We start from the raw sequence: 20,113 nt of genomic DNA, 5'->3' as shown, positions 1-20,113 counted from the left end.
TTTCTGAGCACCTTACATGCCTTCTGGGAGGTATGGGGGAGGGGGTACGGTTACATGAAAGTAAAAGGCTTTATTCAACAAGTAAAAATAAATGCAAAAGCATCACATAACTAAAGCATTATTTGCACACTGCAATAGAACACAACATGAAACTAAAAACAGGAACACGTATCCACATCAAGATATTGGTAATTATTACATGAACTTCATTGCACCCCAGAATTGCGTACAGTCGAACCCGGCTATATCGAACTCGCCAAAAAACGCCTATCAGTTCGATATAGAGCATAATTCGATATAAGCCTGCTAAATAATTGGATGCCATAAAAGCACATACCATTTATAATATCACTTTTATTGATGAAACTAGCTTAGTTTCGCACGAAATAGTCCTGCATTTTCTTCTGCTTGGGCAATTTCGCTGCGTGCGAGGCACGCACTTTTCCACTTCGTTTAAGGAGTCGGAGCAGCTGAGCCCGCAACATTCCGCATTCGCGCAGAAGCACCGGACTAGTGCGAGCGCACCAATCACTTCGGAGGATGTGGGCCAAAGACGGTCGTTGCTTTCGTCGTCGTGCCCATTTTCACTTGTGCTCGGCACGATGTCGGCAATGTAGTCTTCGTTTGAGGGCTCTCCCGTGGCCGCGACACCATCATTTGCGCTCACAAACTCGTCCACCGTTGATTCGTCAACAGCTTCCGCAAATTCTGACAGCTCGCTCCAAACTTCGGCAACAACGGCAACAGCTTCGTCGCAATAATCAGAATTTACAGTCATCACAGAGCACGCGGAAGTCGGTACGGCTGAAGCTATTTTGGATGAACCGCTCGTACACGGCCGTGCGTACGCGTCGGGCACTACGGGCACCGGGTCGCGAGTTAGGCCGCTTTAGCCCTAATTTCCTCCTTCAAAATCGTGCCGAGAGTGCACCTCGGAATCTTGTACGTTGCGGGGACATCCGACTTGTCACCGCGTTCGACCCGATTTATGATTTCGAGCTTCACGGCGAAAGGCGTATTCTGCCGCTTCATCACTGCAACACTGCGGGAGAAGGCGCACACAATGAATCAGATAAGCAGCGAGACAACTCGCACTTTCGCCATCTTGCACGACGAGAGCACAAGAGCCTCTGATTGGCTGTCTGAGCAAGCGCTGCGGGCGGGCGGGCCAGGATCATTTTTTGTAGTGGGGTGTCGGCGGCTCCGAGGTAGCGCGGTCACGTAGGGAGAGCGGTTGGATGGAGCCGCGCCGCCGGGTTTTCCCGACACCACGAGGGAAAGCCAACTTCCGGGGGCACTTTCCGCCGCTTGACGTTCGATATATCGGGAGTCGCTACTAGTTTTGTTCGATGTAAGCGTAATTTTTGCTATATATACTCATTGTAACTATACTGTGTCCAGAAATTGTTCGATATATGGAATAATTCGATGTAAACGAGTTCGATATAGTCGGGTTCGACTGTACAAATTCGAACATTGCTGTATCGATTGCTGAATCACACCAATGCAAAATGAAGAAGGATAGCTAAGCAGGCAGTTAAACTGCCATCTACGATAAGCTACGAGCTCACACAATGAATAGTGCGTGGTCCCACACAATTTATTGAGAAAAATTAATGAATGAACTTAACTATGAACTAGAGATACTACAAAATCAATATATATATATTTACACACACGCACGCACACACACACACACACAAAGGATATATAATGGTACAGAAAATATAGCACAAAAGGAGTGGATGGTAGAGACGGCAAAATGTTCCAGGCAAAGCAGGAAGCATAGCTGAAAGATTACGTGGTACACATCCTGTAAAAATATTTCCACACGTGAGAAGAGAGCCAATGCGCATGTTGAGATCTCGCGCTGTCTGCCTTCTACGGCCACCTCCACGGGCACCAGATGGATGTATGGATGGATGTTATGAGCGTCCCCTTCGAAACGGGGCAGTGGGTTGCGCTACCAAGCTCTTGCTATTATACTGCTTAATTTTCTACCTAGGTTAAATAAGAAAAAAATGCTATGAACTCCCACAACCAAATTTTCTGATCTCCTATTGCGAACTTCGCTTTTGTACGTTTCCGTTTTTTGTCATTTCCCTACTTTTCTTCCACCAATCTTCCAATCGCCTCTAACTAATCTCTGTTGCGGACATGTTTACTTTTCCCCCTCTCGCTTAACCCAAGGGCTTCAAGGAGGCCAGTGGTGCCTAAATTGGCCGCTCGGCAGATATCGTCACATTCTAATAAAACATGCTCCATCGTTTCCCTAGCTTTACCACAGCAAGCACATGCTTCTTCCTTCTTATATCTTGCTTTATAGGTGCATGTTCTAAGGCATCTCACTTCGAAAAGTAAATGAGCTTCCCTTTGAGTTATCATAAATTGTTTCTTTCCTGATTTCGTTTTTTCCTCTTAAGTAGTTACTCATGGCAGGTTTCTTTTCCGTTGCCGCCACCCATGAGATTATTTCAGCCTCTCTGACTTTCCGCTTGACATTCTTTGTTGCTGTGTTGCCCACCCTACAGGCTGCATACTTTCTGGTAAGCTTCCTAGTTATTTTCCTGCACGGTGAATCAATGTTTTTCCTGTACAGATACCTTAACACTCTCCCAGCCCGTTTACTTTCTTCCATATTCCTCAGTCATTCTTCATACTCAATTTTACTGCCAGCTTCCCTCACTTCAAAACTAGTCCAGCCCATATCACCCTGCACAGCTTCATTGTAGTCTTCCTGTGAGTGCTCAATGCAAGGCATCCCACTGACCTTTGGTTGCCATTGGGTCCTGATTGTACCCCTGATTTCAAGAAAACAGTCTCATTTGCAAAAGTAAGTCCTGGAACCATTACACCTTTCCACATAACCCTGAGCACCTCGTACCTGTTGAATCCCCATAGCGCTCTGTGCTTCATTATGGCTGCATTTCTCTTCCCCTTCACTGTTATTGTTTTTTCCTGTGTTTCCATATATCTATTGCCTTCATTTATCCATATACAGTACCAAGGTATTTATATTCTGTTACCCGAGGTATTTCCTGGCCCTGTATCGCCACTGTCTGTTCACTGTTTTCATTGAATACCATAACACCTGATTTTCTAACACTAAATTTCAAACCTAAATTCTTGCCTTCCTGTCCACAGATATTAGCCAGACGTTGCAAATCGCTTTGCTTGTTAGCTAGCAACACAATGTCGTCCGCATAAAATGAACCTGGAAGCTGCTGCTCTACTAGTGTACCCGCCTGTTTGTATGAGAGATTAAACCCGATATTACTTCCTTCTAGCATCCTCTCCATCCTCACCATGTACATCATAAATAGCAGCGGGGATAAAGGGCACCCCTGCCTCAGTCCCTTGTTGATATGAACTTTCTCCTCGCTCCTCATCCCTTCTCATTCAATGCAAACGGTATTTTCTAGGTACATCTCTTTCAAAAGCTGTAGACAATCGTCACCTAAGCCTTCCCCTTCCAGAATATCCCACAAAATGTTGCGGTCTACGTTGTCATAGGCTCCTGTAATGTCTAAAAAGGCCACATATAACGGTCTGCTTTCTACTATTTCAATACACTGAGTAAGAATAAATAAGTTATCACCCAAACGCCTACCTATTCTGAAGCCATTCCGAAATTCTCCCAAAATGCCATTATTCTCCGCCCATGCTTGAAGCTTTAACTTGATTGCCTGCATTGCTAGCCTTTATATTACCGATGTAATGGTTAACGGTCTATACGAGTGAATTGTCTTTCTCCCCCTTACCTTTATAAATTAATTTCATTCTACTTTGTCGTCAACTGTCTGGCATTCGTCTATCTTTTAAAGTTTTTTCCACTGCTTTCACCAGAGCTTTCTTACTTTTTGGTCCTAGTTTATTAATCAGCCTAACGGGAACCTCGTCTAGCCCTGTGGCTGTGCGCTGAGGAATTTTCTCTTCGGCTTTCTTCCAGTTGAAATTTGACAGCACCAGCTCCTTCTCCACCTGGGTCTCTTTCATGTTCTTTTTTTCTTCAAATACAACCTCGTCATTGCCTTTGAAAAATTCGGCTGTTATTTTTCAGATATAATTTATTGCCGCTTCTCCTTCCAGTCTGTTTTCATCTTCGTCTAGGATATGTTGTTGTATTGTTGTTGACTTCCTGCCTAATAATTTTATGTGGTTCCAAAATATTCTAGGTGCGACCTTCTTTTTCTCACGTATTTGTGACAACCAACAGTCACTTTCACCTTTTAATTTTGCTTGCACCAGTATTTGTACCAGACTTTTTCTCCCGGTATATTTCCCATTTACTGGCTACTTCATCCTGTGGCAACTGCGCCTTCTTTGCCTACCTGTGCTCTCGAGATGCTTTCTGTCTTTCGGCGATCGCTTCTCGTATCTCCCTTTTCCACCAGCTTTTCAGTTTCTTTTTTCCTTTCCAACGAACATGTTGTCTCTCTTTCCGTATTTCTGTCGTTATTACACTTAGAAGCTCACTATATTCCCACTCTTCACTTGGCCATTTGACAAGTTCTTGCTTGACTCTAGTGACTATATTTGTTATTTGTTCAGCGTTCAAATTTGGACGCCATTTTGCACTCCTTGCTCTCTTTCCCAACTACATATCCCATTTTCAAAATGATGCGTTTATGGTCTCTCCTTATGCTGCTATACTTTTTCTCATCAATGACCATTTCTCTCAACTTATCATGAATTCCTTCTGTCATCATACAGTAATCAATGGTTGATTGCTGGTTTGCCACTTCCCACGTGATCTGCCCTTTACACTTGGGCCCTGTATTCACGATAACGAGGTTATGTTGCTCACAAAGGTCAAGCATTGACTTCCCATTGTTGTCGGTGTAGCGATCTATATTCTGTATATGGGCATTCATGTCACCTATTAGGATAATTGCAGCATCATTTCCGAAATCCTTAATATCCCTCAACAAACAGCGCCATCTCGAGGCAGCCAGGCAATTTATAAGAAAATCCTGTCCCCTGCATCTTCTCAGAGAGCACTGCGGCTTGAGCACTGCACGCCTCTTGGTTCTCGACGCAAGCCACTTGCACCAGCATGGCAGCACCCAGGGCCACGACTTCAGACGTTGCCACCAAGATTGCGCACATTCGTTTGCGCTCTGACACTGCATAGACGTGGTGAAGCAGTTGACACTGGGGCCATTTGATGATAGGGCTACACATCGCTTGTACTGCAGTAAATCCGAGGTACATGAAGAAACTTGGAATGCTTCAAGAAACACTGTGCGCACGCGTTTATCTGTGCTACAATTCGCTACTGAAAGCCGCATTGCTTCGTTTTCAACAACGCAAGAAAGTCAACACAGCCACAACGAAAAGGAAGAACCTGGCAGGACAATGGAGCCATGCGTTCAGGCTGCAACATTAATGATGAGACAGTAAGTTGGTAAGTCTTTGTTACAGTTTCAAAATGCAGAAATGAAATTCATATTTCTGAGAATGTCACTACGGTCACCAACGTTACAGGCATGCACTCGCTTTGGTTATTTGCACAGAACTTGTACAAAATTATTCTGCGCTATGCAGAGCAACTGAGTGCATCCAATGCGAAACGAGAAGCACGCATGTTAGCAGTGGTGCATCTATAAGCCTACAAACAAAATATTGTGCTGCCACTTAAAAACTCGAGGTGTTGCATTCACATTTAAGGAACAAAAGGATGCGCTAGCGTTAAGACAAGCCTGCGGCCACAACAGGGTATTTGGGCCTCTTATTGCAATTGACGTAGAACAAGAAAGAAATGCCACTAAAGCACGGAGGCTTGTGTGTTACGAAAACAAAAAGAAATACAAGAATTTTTTAAGGTTTTTTTTATGATGGCTTTCCAGCTTTATGTGGTCAAGCATATGCAGTGTATTGCAGTGAAGTGAGAATTTAGACGAATACTATCTGTAAGCAAAGTGTCATTATTGAGTACACTTTGGCGGCGTCTCCAAAACAGTAAAACAAATGTGGGCTGGTTTGTGGTTCCAACTTTGATCCCCCGGTTATAATCTCGGATGCTCTGCTGAGGCCTCTGTCTGCCGGCATTTTTATTTTTGCACGCTTGAATGCCGCCAAGGTTCTATAGGTGACCTTGACTGTGTCACGCTATTGAGAGAAGGCTTTTACCGGGAGCTCCTTGGCTATCATGTAAATATAAGATGGTGAAATAAAATTAAAATGGTCTCATTGGAATACATTTCTGTATTGCGGTGAGGCTTACTAAAGCACAACCATTATGCAACGCATATAGGAACCTCGTCAAAAAAACTAAAAGAAACATGCTTACCAGACCACAAATGACAAAGCATCCCATAAAATGGGCGCAGAAACAGAAGACTCTTCACAGATCACCCCTCCTTTGGAAATATACAAGCACATATTGGTTTTACTGGCATCAGCTAAACACAAATTTTTATTTTAATGTTTATTAAAACAAGGCAAATGATCTACAAAAGCTTGCCGAGAATTGGCATAATAGTTCTGTGGGAACCCGCAAGGTGGAGAGAAGTAATTAATAAATGAAAAATTAGACATCCACCCAAACGTAGCAATTGCTACGAAGGAACCTCGTGTGGATTCCTCAAAAGAAAACCTCGCAGTTAAAGAAAAATTCGTCCTGGTTCGGGACTCGAAAACGGGACCACCGCATTTCCGGGGCAGCCGCTCTACCATTTGAGCTAACCAGGCGGCTAGGAGATGGTAGGGCTAAGTCAAATTCATCAACAACTTGAAGCAAAGGCAAGAGTTTGACGTAATAGTTCTGCGGAAACCCCAAGGTGGAGAGAAGAAAAATTAGAAAGTTAGTGCTCCCAGGTTTGAGTGCTGGACTAGGACGAATTTTTTTTCAACAGCGAGGCTTTTCTTTCGAAGAACCCGTGTGGGTTTTCTTTGTAGCAATTAGCTACGTTTGGGTGGATGTCTCATTTTCCCTTTATTTTCTTCATTTCACAGTGCCTAGCAGTGAGAAATGTTTCTCTTCCGGTGACTTGTGCTGTTTAACAAGATTTGTTTGTTTGGCAATTTGAGCCTTCTACTTTTTGGAGGTGGGTTCCTGCTTTATTTGCATTAACATTCTGTGGCTGTGAATGGTGTGCACTGCATCCTCTTGTGCAGCTCTAAGCGCAATTTTTTTCTTGGTGAAAGTTGACTGTTCCTGAGCCATAACTGTGCAGAAAAGACAAAAGTCAGGGGTACTTGGGTATCTTTACGTGGATGAATGCGAAAGCATTGGGACATCTTCCCAATGGCGACTCATTTTACGAAACATAATGATGTCGTTTTCACATTACCCGCTGTGGTTGCTCAGTGGCTATGGTGTTGGGCTGCTGAGCACGAGGTCACGGGATTGAATCCCGGCCACGGTGGCCGCATTTCGATGGGGGCAAAACGCGAAAAAACCTGTTTACTTAGATTTAGGTGCACATTAAAGAACCCCAGGTGGTCGAAATTTCCGGAGTCCTCCACTACGGCGTGCCTCATAATTAGAAAGTGGTTTTGGCACGTAAAACCCCATAATTTTTATTGTCACATTGCCTCGTATCATTTACCACATCGCTTGCACCGGGCTCATTTGCATACTTGTGTGAATGTCCAAAGGAGCTGGGCACAGCTACTGACTGAGAAGTCGAAGGTTCGTCCATTGGAGCACACAACAGAACTCACCAGAATCACCGACTGGCAGTGGGTCAGTGCCATCAGTGCCTTCACAGAGGGAGCGACAGTATGGCAACGCTGGCAGGATGAGCGGCATTGGAGCCAGCTGTGAAAAGAGATGACGACGAATGCGCAAGCAGTGGCATGAGCACGTCTCTGTGACCATGCGACTTTTTCTACATCTCCAGCCACACCGACTAATTTTCCGCATTATGAACCATATATTTTTTTCACATTAAAAAGGAATTCCTCATTGCTTCAGCTTACCTCCATGCCTGAACCCATGCCTGCATCCAAAAGAAATGTGCAGTTCCTGTAGGTGAGAATGATACTGGGGATAATTTGTGTTGTTTTAAAACCTTTTTGCGCAGGCTCATGAAGATGCCTGCGGCACTTGCATGTCATGAATGAACACAATCTTGCATATATTGAGATCCTGCGGTGCCTCAAGATGAGCTGAACCATGTACAGAGCAGAGGCAATGCAACTGCGCTCATGCTGGCTTTCAAGGCAACTGCTTTAGCAAGAAGAATGGCATCCAATATGGGTGCAACCAAGCAGCATTGCCAGACATCGTTCAGGGCTTGCAATAGGCTCCAAGAAGGGTTCAGCAATATGCTCTGCAGCTGAGCCATCTGCCAAGAAGCCAGGGAAGAGGCCCCACTTACTCCAGAGAATATAAGTTAAAATGTGTCAAGTGTAAGGTACATTTAACTATAAGGCATTGTAAGGCATTGAAGGGTTCCAGCCTCCAGCCTGATAGGTTCCATGACTGACCTGGGAACAGTATCAACTTGCATTCTCTACCAGCTGTGAACCTTGGACACCTCTCTGCCTACGTCAGAGTCAAGCATTACTTCACTTGCTTCCCACCACAGGATCAAAGCAATGCAATATCGCAGTACTTTAGCTATTTAGTCGAGAAGCTTCAATTGCAGTGCAAATAAAAATTCAGTGCTAGTGTGTTTTTATGAGCTTGAAGCTGAGGACATAAACTATAAAATGGTAATAGCTGCCCTGCTGAAGCTACTGAAATGCAACAATTAGTCACTTTCTCAGATAGCTGGGCCGGGATAACGTAAAGCTATTCCAATCTGTTGTCATTCTAAATCTGCCATTAGCTCTCCATGGTAGGTTGAAGTGACTCGGGCTCTGCCCAAATGGTCTGCGCTTCATTGGGCTAAGCAAGGAAACATCCTATCATTACACACATTGTGGTAGCGTTCCATTGTATGACAAGTGCAGCATTAGAGGCAGGGCAAAGACACAACTTACACGAGACAGATAATTGAAGCAGATATGATAGACCTAGTAGCATAACAGTGCGTCAGTAGACCTGCCATTTCCTTACTAGACAAAGAAATCGCTTTTCTGCTCAAGTGTTAAGGACATTGTATTGTTTTCTCTTTTTCATGCTGTACAACGTGAGCCTTATTAGTGTTTCCTGTACCAATAAATCAGTTTGGAAGTAAGCGCCCTGCGTGCCCCATTTCTACAGTCACTCCTTGTCTAAACGTGCTGTGATTTACCTAGTATTACAACACTAAATGCCCCATGGCGACCTGTGGATGTTCTCCTGGTAATGCACAGGATGCCAGGGCAACATGGACTAGGAGCACAGATAGCACCCAATGTTTTGCACCGCCATGGATACTGCACTGGGTCCAAGTTACTGAAATCCAACAATTACTCACTTGCTCAGACTGTAGACCTTTAAGCATTGATTGCAGTAGGTCATGGAGACAATTTTAGCCTGGACAACTGTGCTGTGCTGTTCGTTGAAATATCAAATTCTTCCAATGCTTAAGCTCCAGTGATCATGAAGAAAAGATGGCTCAAGGTAGGCCTGCTTTGGACCTCTGGGATAGTGAATTAAAAGAAAGTCAGTTTCTTAGGGCCTAATAATACAGTGCCTAATGCAGTGATATGGCAGTCACTATACAGGGAAATGAAATAGCTAGAGTAGACAAATGCAAACCTATGAGTATTGATGAAAAATGGTAAGAGTTTTATGGGACAGCAAGGACACACATAATTTAAATAAAAGGTGAGTGAAGTGCAGTCATATGAACGGAGAGCTATGGTCAAATGACCAAGTACAAAGTAGTGGAAAGAGTCTGAAAACTTTTGCTTGAAAACTCTGTTGTGCTCAAAATGCAAAGTGGAATTGCGACTGGTGATTAATTATTGTGCAAGATTACCATCGAGGCCACAAGAAAAAATTACAAATGTAGCAGTACAGAACGTTGGACCAGGCAATCCTTTGAAGCCTATATATTCTGAGCAAAATGCTCTGAAAAATAAATGGATATAAACAAAAATACTAAGTGGCTAGGGTTAGTCCATGTACAAAAGAAATGACGTGCAGTGAAGAAAATGAGCCTGAAAATAATTTGGCTATTATTATGCAAATTTCATTTGGAGAGCAGCAGAAAGAAAAAAGGTAAATGCTAAATCAATACTGAATAGGTACAATTTAGACGATGCCAACTCTTTAACCGTGTTGAAGAGCAAAGAATGTACCCAGAAAGAAAACATTCTTCACAATTTGAAATGCATTGCCTTTCAGTACAAAGCAAAATTGGCCTGTATGACAGTGGCCAAACATGACAGCAGCCCTAGCAAGTTGACCTCACTGGTAAATACTATACGGTGAGACAATGAATGAAGCTATGGAGTGTGTAATGCAAAGATGGAAACACTTGCAGCATCATTGACAAAACGCATGCAAGACTAGTGCAGAGCATGCGCACCCCGTTCCCATGGCAGCACAGGCACTGTCTGACTACACAGCGAGGAGGGCAGGATGGCAGTGCTGTCCTGCTGCGGTGCACCACATGTGTTTTGTCATCGTGTGCCAAACACTACCACTCATTCGCAAATGAACCTGCAGTCACCGTCCGGATCTGATGCATGCATCCAACCCCACTTCATGTTCTTGTCTAGATACTGCATGTTCAAAGAGGCGGGGGTGGGGGGGGAGGTAAATTAGATACACTTGCTATATGTTTGAATGTTCTAACAGCCATTGCGAGTATTCTGTGGGACAATCTATGCTTCTCTGCTCGTAAATTGCCTAAATGGCACTAGTGTCCTCCACTTTAATTCACAGTACACAAGCCCTTCTCTGTTGTATGGCGATTCCTATAGTTGACTCTTTAAGTACCAGAGCACAACAGGTAAAGTGTGGTGACAAGCTTGATTGGGTATAAATAATGCTGCCAACCACCACTCCCAGGACTACAGTCATGGACTGTCTCGCACCATCACAGTGCTGTTAGCCCCGCGCTGTCAGAACAAGCCCTTGCCAAGATTTCAAAAGCAACAGCTTCACAAGGAAACATGGTAACTATTCTACAAAAGGCTTGAACAATGACATGGGCCCTTTGCCAAAGGGCTCCTTTATATTGCTATGTGGCATGGAGCTCTGATATCGCCTCTAGCGAATCCTTTCTTGGCAACAAGCCAACCTGTTCATTAGTTGATGCTAGCAGATTGCGTCGTTTTCTTTGGTACTCGAAGAATTAATGTTGTAAAAATGAGGCAGTTATCATTTATACACTTGTACAGGCCACAGTATACATCATAAATCATTCAAGACCCTGGAGCTACATTATCAGTTACTGAACTGTTTCGCACCAGTTTCAAGGTTGACTTATTCTTTCAGTGCATGTTTCTCTCCCTGCTAAAGTACACTGCTAAAGATCCTAAAGCAGGCTTGGTAAGGACGGAGTCCTGGCTGATTGAAAAGATTCATGATTCATGGAAAGATTCAGGATTGGAAAGTGCAAAAAACATGTTCGAGTCCCTGCCCTTTCTTTTCTCTGTCTTTTTGCATTGCAAATCATGGAGCAGGCTTGATGGCACAATAACTGTTTACAAGTCTGAATCTTTTGTCTGCTTTTGCTGGTAAGGACAATGCTTTGGAAATAATTTGGTCAGAAGCGATACCGTTTGATGAAAGCATTTTTATTTCTTGCACTTCTTTGTGCATATACAATGGACTTGATGCAGTTTGCCTTGGTGTGCCTTAAGAATTGGGCAAACAAATTAAAAATTGCTTCTGTGTCTATACACAGTTTGTTCTTAGACTAGTTGAGTGGCCTCGGAGATATGGGAGTAATTGTAGAAGCTTTATGCTAATAGATAGTTATAGCAGAGCGTTGCTTACGCTCCACGCTGCACTCATTTCATGAGCACTGGTGGCTGCATAGAATGCATTGATTTCGCTTATCTAACAAGAGCGTCCACCAGAGATGCCACTGATGTACTCTCAGCTTGGCTGTAAAACGATTACGAAAGCAACTAGATGCACCATGACACTTCGCTAAATCAGGTTCCTAGTGGAATATGGCCAGCATTCCACGTTCTGTTGCCACTATCTGTGCTGTGCGCATGCACGTCAGTGTTCCTGGTAGCGTTCTGCTCAGCGACTGTACAAATGGTTATGATAGGCCGGTCTGAGCGGAGCGGACCGTAAATGCTCTGCTAAAACTCTCTAATATCAATTGGATTACCTCTCTACTTGCTTTGTTTTGTCAGGTGGTTTCTCTGAGGTCTCCTAAGTTGACTTTATCAGACTGCATGCAGGTCAAGCTCGTGTTTGCACTTGTGATCGTATGTTCAAGGATTTTCTTTAATTCTCAGCACACTTTTGCAGATCATTTGCCTTGTTTAAATGAGCATTTCTTGTAAATATTTGTGTTTAACTGATGCCAGTAAAACCAACACGTGTCTGTATATTATTTGCGAAATGAGGGGTGATCTGTGAAGAACGTGCTGCTGTGTCTGCTCTTATTTCATGGGAAGGCTTTTTGTCATTTGTGGCCTGGTAGGTACTCTCTTTCTTTTCTTTTTTAGTGAACGTCTTATGTGTGTCGCCATAGGTGCCGAGTACGGGAGGGGCTGACTCCAGAGCCCTCCCCCCCCCCTGGTCACAGGGAAGCCTCTCCCCTCCGTGAGTGTCATTACCAGAGTTGTGTTACCCACATCATTGAGGTTTCTTTTGTGCCTCTACGTTTTCAACAAAAATTTTGTTTTTAGCTCATTGCTTACTGCATTATTGTTGGTGCAGACCCCAGCTATCCAAGCTGCAGGTATCTGGGCTGAGACTGCAGGTAACGTCCGGAAAAGACTATGGTGCATTGAGACTACTCCCCCCCCCCAGTTTAAGCTATTCCAATCCTAATAGGAAGATATTCAGACCCACATGGAAATGGGAGTGAGTTCTTGCTCTTAGCCTCCATATAAGCACCGTGCCCACGGGGTACTCGCCCAGCCTTAATAGCTGCATCCTCAAGGCCTGAGGTGCCAAACATTAGTAATCTTGTTTGAGGCTGCCTGAGGAACTCCCATTGCCAAGTGAAGTCCCTTTCTGTGTACTGCCTCCAAGTGCTTGAATTGACTCAATGATGGTGACATCAGCGGCAACTGATAAAGAATGCAACTTTTTAGCAGTGCAGCATTCAGTTTAAATATAGACATAGGATTGTTTCCCCAACGTACACCTGCCACGCGATGAAGTGCGTTGACTCTTTGCACTGGTGCAGCCACAACACTTTCAACCGGCGTCGCCACAGTAGGTTGGTGTAGATAGTGATGCCCAAGAAACAAACACCAGTTGAACAACAAATTGGGTGGCCTCTGATATTCAGCGTCAGTCAATCATGTTACTTGCATCTGTATCGGAGTCTAGGCGCACCGACTCAGTAGTTCTCACATTTGCTCCCAATTCTGAATGCCCAGAGAAGATCAACCTTGGCTTTACCATGAGGATAGCTATAGGGGTTTGTTCGTGTGGCACATCTTATCTTGTTGTAGTGCAAGCTGAATGAAGGACCACAGATGTGCAGTGTGTGTCAGATGTGCCTTTCTGTTGTCCTTGTCATTCAGCTTGCGCTATAATAAAATAAGATTGGCTTTACCAGACACGAGCTAAGCACTGGTGGGGGAACTGAAATGTAAGCGCTGTGGGAGTTCTCAGTCATGACATTAAGACATGTACAAGTGAAGAAAAGTTTGTGTGTGCTAACTGCGGCGGCGACAACCCAGCCAGTTACAGTTGATTTCCTGCTGGACAGCTGCTCAGCAAAGGAATAAGATGTTCGTCTTGGGTCGAAAGAATGCAAGCACAACATCGAACATAAAGAAGACATCCAGTGCGGCACAACTAATTGGTATGGAAACAGAGTACGCATGTAATTTCCTGCATCTCAAACCGACAAAAGAAGTTATTGAGCCAACGCAAATGGTCAACGCTGCTATTCCTAATGAGCCTGAAAAGCGCACCTATGCGGCTGCATTAAACCGACCTCAAGTAACACTTGGAAGCAATCAGCAGGAAAGCTGCCAGCATGTGATAAATGCGAGGCAAAGACACAGTATATATATATATATATATATATATATATATATATATATATATGTGAAGGACAATTAATGTTTATGCTTTAAAGAGAAGGAGGTAGCCATGCAAGTAACAATTATTTCTAATGGTATGGATAGCCTATGCCTAGAGAATTAACATGTTAGTGCATGTTCATATCCCTTGAGATTGCTTTGCATGTTTTTTTTTACCCTGAAAGAAACATGCAAACTTCAGTGACCCCTTTGGCAGTCTTTTATCTACGTGTGAAACCCACGTGAATAATATGTGTCTCATTATTGCATCTCCTTCCAGTATTAAGCAATGCTGACTCATGAAAAAAATAACAACTCTTCTAATAATTTACAACATTTATTAGGGATGGAAACATTGCCACTTGCATGCGGAGCTCACATATATATATATATATATATATATATATATATATTTCACTCAGTAACCGAAATGAGGCCAAGGCAGATTCACTCGAAATCAGAATCAATAACAGTCATGTGCAGCAACACTTATACTCAAACTCGCAGCAGAAGGAAGAAAAAAAAAAGGAGAGGCTGCAGTTTTGCTGGAAAGGTGAAGCAGTATTAGCTATAGCAAAATGTAAGACAACTACATGAAGGAAGATTACACCACCAAGAGAAGCCAGGTGGCGCGAGAGGACTCGGGTTGTGAAATGGAACTTTCTCCTACTATGAGGTCTTGTATATACTGATATAAAAATGGTTCATATATAAATGAAGTTTGTATGCAAGCGACGTGCAAACTATCGGTCTTTCACTGCTTTTCAGTGCGTAGTGCGAGCCCTGTGTAATGTGTTCTTGTCTGTCATTTTCGATCATTTTTTCATATGTATTGCGGCTATCGCTGAAACATCATCATTTCAAACAGCCCTTTGGTCATACTTAGAAAATTCCAACGTAAAAGGATGTGCGTCTGTTTTTTCCTTTCTTTTTTTTTTGTGCGTGCCGGCCGTATCGTTCCGTGAAATGTTAGATGCCATGTTTTGCAACTTCTGAAGGTGCTTTTTTTTTTTTGTCTTGTGGAATTTGCTACATGTGCAATTTTCCAGATCCTGTTCCTAGCCATTCTTTTTCTTAATAACTTGTACCTGGCTTCTTAACTTGTTTATTTCTGTCTTCAGCCGTTTATAACCTGTGTTGTATATTTATAAGTTTTCTTTGATGAATCCCCCCCTATGTAATGCCCGCATGGGCCTTTAGGGTATTGAAATAAATAAATAAATAAATAAATAAATAAATAAATAAAACTGTCCACTCCTGCCTATGGTCTTCTCTGAAGGCTGGCAGTATTTCTCAAATAAATAAATAAATAAATAAATAAATAAATAAATATAAGGCCGTCACTTCAGCGAACACTTATTTATTTTTTTATTTATTTACAGATACTGTTAGCCCTTACATAGGGCTATTACAGGAGTGGAATAGAAATGTATAATAGCTAGCATTCTGTAAAAAAATGGCGTCAAGATATTTTGCATTCAAATCTAACAAGACAAGGGACAAATACAAATTCATCAAGGTCACACTTCTTCAATGTACTGAAGTTATATATATATATATATATATATATATATATATATATATATATATATATACACACTTACATACATACATGGGGGGGGGTTCGAAAAGCCAGTTGCCCACCCGCCCACCACCGGAAAAAATGAGAACGTTCCATCTATATATATTGTTCGATAGTGAAGCTCTAAACAACTAGAATGTATATACCCTTTGTGACGTAGGTTGAAATTATTCATAATGCAAAAAAGGGGGTAAGGTGTGCAGACATGGACACAAGAGCAGTGGAAAACACGAATGCCTCAGTGCTTTTTCGCCTCAGTGCTTCCTTCAGCGTTCGTGTTGTCCACTTCTCTTCTGTCCATGTCTGCATGGCTTACCCCTTTTTTGCATTATGAACCCTTATTAACTATACTCCGTTTCAGACATCAGGAGCAACGCTGTGGAGGCTAGGGTGACTTTTTGCAGTGGCTACGTGCCCACTGAGAAACAGTTTGATGTTCTTGATCGCAATTGTGCGAAACTGTTCTTTAAAGAGGCTCAGTATTCAATGAAAAACGTTTTAATACTTTGAAACAAACAAACTGTGGCATACGGTTATCTAATGCATTGTTCTAGGTCAATTTGTGTTTAACTGCGTTTCTTTTCGAGTTTTTTATGCGGTAGCCTCATGTGCACGCTCGCGCGAGCATACGCCTTTGGCATGCAGCGAGGCATGGACAGAATGCGCGGAGTGATACATTTTCATCACCGAACTTCTTGCGTAGCTTCCACAGCGTTGCACCTGATGTCTGAAACGGAGTATAGCTCAGCTTTCTGTCATTGAAATTATTGGCGTGGTGACATTCACATATACTTTAGCTAATTATTAGCTTAAGACGTTTTGATGGTCTGCAACAAACAGCTTGCATCGCTACTTCGGGCACCTACGAAGAGTGGACCAGAGAGAAGAGAAATTCGTCGTGCCTCATATGCACGCTGCTCTTCAGGAGTCCTCACTATATGTGGCCTTCCCAGAGGCAGGTTCTTTCTTTATGTACAAAAGTGTTGTTACATCACTCCCTGCTTCGTATGCTACAGTCAAGCTGCCTTCGCTACGGCAGCTTGTGCAGCAGTAATCGTTACCAGGGAACGTATGCGGAAAGCGCTACGTGGTTCGCATAGCATGTAGGCGATCAATTATGTTGTTCAGATGCTTGTTTTGAGCTTGTTCTTTATTGAAACGGATGCTGTTCTGTATGCTCTTCTGTTGTATGCGGGATTCCAAAGAATGTATGCACTGTTCACTTTGCCGAGTGCTTGTATTGAGGGGTATGAACCATAGATGATGACAGTTTTCTGTCAACATTACGGGAAGGTCCATCTAAATAGGTTACGAAGTTTGGAACGAAAAGCATGCTGAAACATATCATCAGAGATATCAATTAGTGGTGCACGATTGAAGCGCAAGTAGGTGAGAGGGGGGGGGGGGGGCAAACACTGAAACTAGAAAACCTAGCGATGTGAAAAAAATGTCTGAAAATTTTTAGTCAGAATACTGTTATACGAGTAAATATTCCTATTCAAATATTTTTGCTGTTTTAAAACAATAAATGTTAATTTTTTTCTATTTCCCAATTTACTAGTTTGTTCTTGGTGACCCCTACCAACCCGTGATTCTGGTGCAAGACTCGGCAAGACTGTGCAAATCCAACTGGCTCTTTCACATATAGAGTTTCATACAATAATTACAGGAAACTTTATGCCTTGGTTGCGCCATTTCACTAGGGAACAAGAACAAGCTATTGTGTCGTGATCCCGGCCACAGCGGCCACATTTTGATGGGGGTGAAATGCGAAAAAACGCGTGTACTTAGATTTTAATGCACGTTAAAGAACCCCAGGTGGTCCAAATATCCGGAGTCCCCCACTGCGGCATGCCTCATAATCAGATTGTGGTTTTAGAACGTAAAGCCCCATAATTTTTTTTTTATTGTCATGCGGAATGGCGTTGCTCACTTGAACGCAGCGGTTTCATCAGATTTTTTTTTCTTGCGTGTTTGTTTAACGTGTGGCATGCGCTTCACTTCAAATTTTGTGTGACCTAGTGCATTGCATTCATTGGTGAAAGGTGTGAGTGGAGGTTTTTTGTTATTATGCAAGTTCACACTGTGGCATCTGACGCTGTGTCTTGTCGTGACGCTGTGTATCGTCATGACGTTTATTCGCTTCGCGAATAAACGCTGCGCTATGTTTTGTTCACTCTCCGTAACACAGGCTCTGAGTGTCCGATGGGCAACAAAATGAGTAAGTCGAATGTTTTCTAAATGATAATGTGGGGCGATGTTGTCTCATAACTGTAGGATATGAATGCATGGTGTTGCGTCGGACTGCAAATGATTCTGTGAAGAGGTTTCACATATGTTGCTATACATTACGACCGTGGGGTGGTCATAGCACTTTTCATCCATTGAAACGCTTTTGTTTGCTCAGTTATATTGGTTGCATTATTCTAGACAAATAAAACTGAAGTTGCTTTTGAAACCTGTGACACTGTCATTTATTTCCATCCTATTGACTCACTTTAAGGAACCTACTGGAGCAATGCTGTCAATAACAGCCTGATTATGCTCACGTTAAGACATACGCCACTCCTATAGTTTAATGATACGCTGGCACTTCAACTGAGGTAAGTCCCAAGCTTGCCTCAGCTTCAACAAAAAAAATAACTGCTGATGTAGTGGTAGAAATGCTGGACGCTAAAGAAATTCAAAAATCCACGCCAAGTATCCTAAGATCTTGACATCACTGTCATTTCCGGATGTGATATCACTTTTTATTTTTTGCTTGCTGTTAGTTGTTCTCCCGATAGATGGCTACGGTTGAAACAAGCTGCCATTTTCTTGACATGTGGGCTTCTATTGCAAGTGGCTTCTTTGGAAGCTTCGCTGTCAGTTTACATAGACCTTAAAGGGCCCCTCACCAGGCCCCATAGCAAATTTTGGTTATACGCTGGAAGTTGCTCCATGTTCTCTAGGGAGTGCTCTGTCGCAACGTTTTTTTCAAATCGGCTCATTAATAGCCGAGATATATTTCAGTGCTGGAAATCCATGATTTCAGGAGGCGAGCTCCACTGCCAAGCGAGACACTCTCTCCACTCACCCATCTAGCCCCCGCAAGCGAAATTCCTTCCCTGCGTTCCCCCATACCGGATCTTGCGGATCGCGTGGCGCATACGCCACGGGCCCCGCCTTCATTTTTTTTTCTCGTTTTTTTTTTTTTTTTTTTTTGCAGCGCGGCGCACTTTCGCTGACGGCGGCGCGCGCGAGCTGTTGTGATTGTCTTGTTTCGTGCAGCGCACGAGGACACCTGACTAGCGCTATAAGTGAGGTGCTACATGAATACTGAGGCAGACACAAGTAGATCACAGAGCATGATCCCGCGCTGGAACACGTTAGAAAATGACATAGTTTCGGTGTCTGCGCACACTGCACGACGTGGGAACAAGCAGACAAAACGGAAGTACATCTCTCTTGCTGCAGTGCGAAGTAAGACAAAAACATGCAGACATTCGGTTTGCGCGTTTTATTGTTTCTCTAGGCTTTAATTCGTCTATTGAAGTAGCATATTACACAAATAACAGATCACGGAAAAATCGTCGGCACATACGATCCGTGTTGGCTAAAGTCATTTTTGCAGTTTCCCACAAAATGTTGGCTACAAATCCGTGTTGTCTCCGTTGGCAACAATGGATATCCATCGACACCACGGAGGAAGGAAACTAAGGAGAGGCCCTGACGTCACTCTTTGTGAAGCAAAAGTGAAGCCGGAATTTGGCGTTGCTCATGGCGATGCTCCGCCTTTTGGGCCACCCTCCTCTCTTGTTTACATCTTTCGCGAAACCGCGCTGCGCGTGGTGTCGCGCGCGGAGCGCGCGCGCAACATCTGGCAGAGCACGGTGCAGGTAACACAGCGCAACAAGACACGGTGACTAACGCAAACCCGCCCACTCAGCGCCTTTGCCACGGCCCGAAACCTACCAGAGCAACACGTGTTAGCGCTCAAAACCATAACAACACCGCCATTGTGGCCCAAAAGGCGTGGCCAAACAACAAAAAAATTAAAAAAGCAGCAAAAAAATGAGAACCTACTACGTCATTTCCGCCACACTTTTCTCCTAGCGCGCGGAGGGGGTAGGGCCTCTCCTTAGTTTCCTTCCTCCAGTGATCGACACAATATATCGTCGCATAGCACAAATACGACCTGCGCGCACAACTTTAACTGGTACGTCCGCTACGATATAGAATAGAGGCAGCAGCGTAAACAGTTTTGCAATTTTTTAAGAGTGGTAAATAAACGGAAGTTGAAAGCATTAGTAAAGTTTCCTTTGTAGGAAACTCTATGGCCGGCGCGACCAAGTCGCGGGCGCACGGAGGAAGGAAACTAAGGAGAGGCCCTGACGTCACTCTTTGTGAAGCAAAAGTGAAGCCGGAAGTTGGCGTTGCTCATGGCGATGCTCCGCCTTTTGTGCCACCCTCCTCTCTTGTTTACATCTTTCG

General features: G+C 43.5%; 1 long non-coding RNA gene across 1 annotated transcript in view; it reads right to left on the bottom strand.

The window, feature by feature from the left end:
* Positions 1–2,440: 2,440 nt before the first annotated feature.
* The window catches only part of LOC129385203 (uncharacterized), a 52,504-nt gene continuing 34,831 nt past the window's right edge, over positions 2,441–20,113 (bottom strand). The window contains exon 2 of the long non-coding RNA XR_008612800.2: positions 2,441–7,765. This is a non-coding gene — a long non-coding RNA (uncharacterized lncRNA). The remainder of the gene's footprint in view (positions 7,766–20,113) is intronic.

The sequence above is a fragment of the Dermacentor andersoni genome, chromosome 5 (assembly GCF_023375885.2).
Source record: "Dermacentor andersoni chromosome 5, qqDerAnde1_hic_scaffold, whole genome shotgun sequence".
Taxonomy (NCBI): domain Eukaryota; kingdom Metazoa; phylum Arthropoda; class Arachnida; order Ixodida; family Ixodidae; genus Dermacentor; species Dermacentor andersoni.
This window is presented reverse-complemented; position numbering and strand designations above follow the sequence as displayed.